The sequence below is a fragment of the Hibiscus syriacus genome, unplaced genomic scaffold, assembly GCF_006381635.1.
Source record: "Hibiscus syriacus cultivar Baekdansim isolate YM2019G1 unplaced genomic scaffold, ASM638163v2 tig00111758_pilon, whole genome shotgun sequence".
NCBI classification, from domain to species: domain Eukaryota; kingdom Viridiplantae; phylum Streptophyta; class Magnoliopsida; order Malvales; family Malvaceae; genus Hibiscus; species Hibiscus syriacus.
The window spans coordinates 2,017,333-2,022,358 of record NW_024063170.1 but is presented as its reverse complement, the minus strand read 5'-3'; the positions used below and the strand labels follow the sequence as shown (position 1 = coordinate 2,022,358).

The window sequence follows — 5,026 nt, the reverse complement described above, 5'->3', positions numbered from 1 at the left end:
GGACGAGTATGATACCATCGTTGAGTGGAGTAAACGACTGTATTTCTGTGTAGAGAAGCTCGAAGAGCAGTACTGTTATGTAGGAATATAACTTAAGTTGTTGCTGGCCGAGGCGAGAATATTGTGCTATGGCAGAGACTGTTGAGATATATTAAAGTAACTCATGCACGTGAGTTAAAGCATTTTTGCATATCATGCATGTAAGTTTAGAGATGATGATGGATGTGGTTAGCCGTCATATAGAAGTTGTTAGGAAACGGCACTACAGCAAAAATGGTTTTTGCGGCCTTTTTTTTACCTATAGCGACGTTTTTAAGCGCCGCAAAAAATACATGCGGCATTATGAAAAACGCCGCAAAATGCGCCGCTGAAAATAGCGCCGCTAAAGTTCGCGGCGTTTGTTAACCAAAAACGCCACAATAGGTAACGATATGTAGCGGCGTTTGTTAAACAAATGCCGCAATAGGTACCGATATTTAGCGGCGTTTGTCTTAAAAACGCCGCAATTGGTGTCAATATTTAGCGGCGTTTTTATCACAAACGTCACAATAAATGTTGATATTTCGTGGCATTTTTTATGAAAACGGCGCAATAGGTCTGGTATTTAACGGTGTTTTTAGGGTACAAATGCCGCGATAGGTCTTATATATAGCGACGTTTTTTTGATACAAACGCCGCTAAATAACACATAATTTAACCAATTAAAAAATTATTGTCGATTACCCCCAAATCTATTTTTTCAACCTATTTCATTATCCAACAAACATAACAGCTATAACATCAAACTTTATATCAATAACAAGCAACACAAATCTAATATAATAAATAAAAATTTTCATTAACGTAATATAAGTTCAGTTAAACACGGTTCAATAACATTAACAGAATGCTGATAACATAAATGAGACTATGATGGTGGATTTTGAGGTTGATTTTTTTGTAGCATCTACATCATATCATTGAGTCGTTTTTCAAATTCTTCACATCTCTGCTGATATGTTGCTTCTCTCTATGCTGCCGCTGCTTCCCTTGCTTCATTTTCTGCTTTTATGTTAGCCATTTGTTGATCCATATTAGCCAACTTTTGTTTTAAATGACTAACTTCTAATTGAGAAGATTGAGACTGTGATGACTTGTACTGTGATGAACTGGATCCAAAATATTTGCTAGGAGTAACAAATGATCCTTGACAGTGCACCCGACTACATCACAGGCAGCCAAACACTCCTTGTTGGACAGTAATTTCTTAACTCCATCTTCTGGTATCTCTTGTAAAATAAGGGTCTTCTGAGAACCCTGTAATGTCAACAGGATCACAAAGATTGCCACATTAAATCTGAAACTCATCAGAAATGAGCAGCCACGTTTTCAATACACAAGAATCTTATAAACCAAAGAAAATAAATTTATTTTCCCAAGGACATTGTAGTAACTAATAACCTAGTCTTTTTTAACTAATATTTTACACCCCACCATCATGGTCAATGATCTCACAGGGAAAAGATAGGGTGGTAAAAAAGAAAGAGGAAACAAGTGAATTACAAGAAAATTCCAGGTCATATGGCATATCAACAGTTATTACTCACCCCAATCTGTTCAACAACATTCGATACATAACGTACATCATTTGTTGGAGTGTAGTTACTTGAGAAAGACCTGCAGTACAAATGTTATTCTCATCGATGAACCATAGTACCAAGAATAGGAAGACAAATAAATAGTATAATTTTAGTAGATGAACAAAAGAAGCTAAAGAACTAGCAAGATCGGTAAACTGATTAGTGGTTGATAGTCAACACCTTCCTATAATTGAATTCAACAAAGTGGACTTCCCGGATTTTTTAAGACCAAAAACAAAGCAGTGAAAAACATTTTTTCCGTCTGTTTCTTCTTACAATCTACAAATCGTCGCCTACTGACACGAAGGGCTGAAGTTGGATCTCCACCATATCCAATGCAAATCAAATTAGCCAAACTCAATGCTGGCTCCAGACTTGTCATCCAGGCCCACTGCAGACCACGTATATAATGAGAGTTAGAGTTAAGAAGTAGATTGACTAGAATAAAATTGTTAAAATATCAATCAATACCAACAAGATAAGACCTGCATTTTTTAACAAACCCAAGAAATAAATCTGATCTCAGAACCATGAATTCCCCATACTAAAAGAGCACAGAGAAGAGAACAGATAAACCCAAAATACTAACGGAGGTGGGAGGCAATCATATTTTTCTACATGTAGATAAAGCATTAGTATAGCCAGTGATGTTTAGTTGACAATAAACATGGTGAAATGGTAAAGTACTTCCATAGAGAATTTAATTAAAGAAATTATGAAACTATCCAGCAATATTAGCCACTTAATAAGACCATGCACTGCAAGTAAGTGGAACTTCAGATCAACAGCATCCCGATGGTCAATACTTATTGCCATATGGTTTACAAATGCAAATTAGAAAATGCATAAAAATCTTGTGAAATCCATAAACGCTTCTAGTGCCACGAGTAGGATCCTTAAGACACTGTGCTGTGCAGAAAATTTAGGATATGGACAAAACTCATAACAGAAATAAATGGCCCAAGATAGCCACTAAGATGATATCACATGTTATAACAAGAGTAAGAAATCAAGGAATGAGTAGTAAGCACAACAACCCTCAGATAAAAACCAATTAAGTGTTAAATTTCCTTGAGGCGTTATCTCTGCAACCTCTATGTAAGGCTCTGTAGTCCATGGGCTGAATTAAGGACAACAAATATGTTAATAGAAATATATTCTAAAAATCAAATAGGATAATGGGTAAACAACAGCAGAGGCCAAGTCTAAAAGTTAATTTCTTATACGAGAAAAAAAATGATCAGTAGATGAAAGCAGTAGAAGTAGATTGACAAGGCTAAAAGTTAATTTCTCATACAATCGGAAGATCCCACGCAAAAAGTCCATAGCTTCATTTGCCAGCTCCACATTCTACAGGATATTTAGAAGTATAACACTATCCCCATAAAAGAAGTTATCATGGAATAAATTAAAATAAAATTATAGGCAGTACAACTAATCAACAAACAAACGAATTTGATATTGGGAGAACAAATAGCGATGCTGTAAAAGTAGCTAAAACTTCAGAATTATTGATATATATTTAACAGAAAGCTCCATATTTCCTTCATATTGAGATCCATGAAGCATGACAGAGCTGATTAATATTCTTGAGAAAATTACCAACCTAATTCTAGGCTCGGACCGAACATATTACCATATATATGATTAATCAAGTGCTTTGGAATTTAAACCAAATATATACAAGGAAAAAACAAGACAATAGCATCAATGTCAGTTTGAACAAATAATAGTTATGTCCACTATCAAAACTAAGAGTCACCTAGTCAGGGGAATGCTTGGTTGGAACTGGAAGTATGTCATCCCGAAGCTTTAATTCATCATTATATCCAAACTTCCTCAAGACAGCCCAAGTTGTCTCAAGGTGCCCCTTTTCTATAAAAGAGCATGAATAAATAGGAACCCTTCAAGTGCAAGACCAAGGTCACTGACTCCTCCTTTTATCCTCTCTTGAACCACCCTCTTACACCCATAATCTTAGTAGGTTGTAATGGACCATTAAAGCATTTAACATGTTTATATATTGTGCAACATGTCAAACCTTCCAAGTTTCTAGGAGAGAAGTAGTTGTGGTTAAGAAAAAAAAAAGCAACAAAAGAGAAAAAATACCTGAAACTCATTCAACTCTGCATCACTAAGGGCTCCGTCCATATCATGATCACAAAGCATAAATATTTGTTTCAATGCCCTGATACATCGTGGCTTCAAGGTTTGTTTCTCTTGATCAAATAGTGGAGCTGTTGGATGCAGAACTGCCTTTTGAGCATAATAGAATACATCAGGGACCTGGAGATATAAAAATGTAACACTTATATTTTGACCTTCAAATATCTTTACCTACTAAACAGGCAAAAAAAGGTAAATGGATTTAACAAACATAAAGGTAGCATTTACCAATTGCTCAAAAGAAATATAAAACAGGAAGTATATTACATCAAATAACAAAACAACGATGGAAGCTTAAGTCTTGATTCTCACTATAGCCGACAGCCAACATTTAAAAGGTGAACTGCTAATCCTAATGCCATAACATCATAAAGATAGATGTAGTACAAACTACAAAATGAGTGTGATGTAAACCTAAAAAACGTACAAAAGAAAATTGAAACATGAATTATAGTATCTGCGGAACATTTTATATAGGTTTCGATCTCCCTGAACTGTTGCATGATTGGTGCCATGACTTGTTCCAAGTTCATGGGCTGATGTTCATCTCATAAATCAAGTTTCAACCAACCACAATCACTGGGGCCTTGATCTATTCAGATATTTTAAACAATGGACAAATTGTAGAAAATACAAAGACCCAATTTGCACGGTGCATCAATTAAATCAAATTATTCAACTTTTCGTGACATGGGTTCTAGCAAATGCATTAAAGGAACAATGCCCATTGAATCAAAATGAAGAAACAAGCAGAAAATCGGAATAGAAATTTAGTGCTATCAAAATGAATCAAAACGAAATGCTTCGAAGAAATCAAACCAAAGGAGGAATAAAGCGGAGAAATAAAGAAATAAGAGTCAAAAGGTCGATGGTGGAGGAAGATGTTCTTACCTTTGTGACTATCGCCGATGGTGGAGAACCGATGCGAGGGTTGATGGAGGAAACTGAGCAACTGATTGGGCAATAATACGATGAAGAGAATAGGGCTAGGGCTCAGTCACAAAATTTGGGGGGTTTTATAGAAATTTGCGGCATTTGTAATCCAAACGCTGCTATAGTTTCACTCTATCACTGCGTTTACTTAAAAAACGCCACTACTGTCCAAATGTTGAGTGGCGTTTGTGTTTCAAAACGCCACTAACTTAAGCCTCTATAGCGGCATTTTCTGAAAAACGCTGCTAAAGTTATATTATATTGCGGCGTTGATTAAAAAACGCCACTAAATATTAAATTTATTGCTG

The 5,026-nt window shown here is 35.6% G+C and overlaps 1 pseudogene; it reads right to left on the bottom strand.

The window, feature by feature from the left end:
- Positions 1–752: 752 nt before the first annotated feature.
- Positions 753–4,513, bottom strand: LOC120169352 (annotated as a pseudogene).
- Between the last annotated feature and the right edge of the window lie 513 nt (positions 4,514–5,026).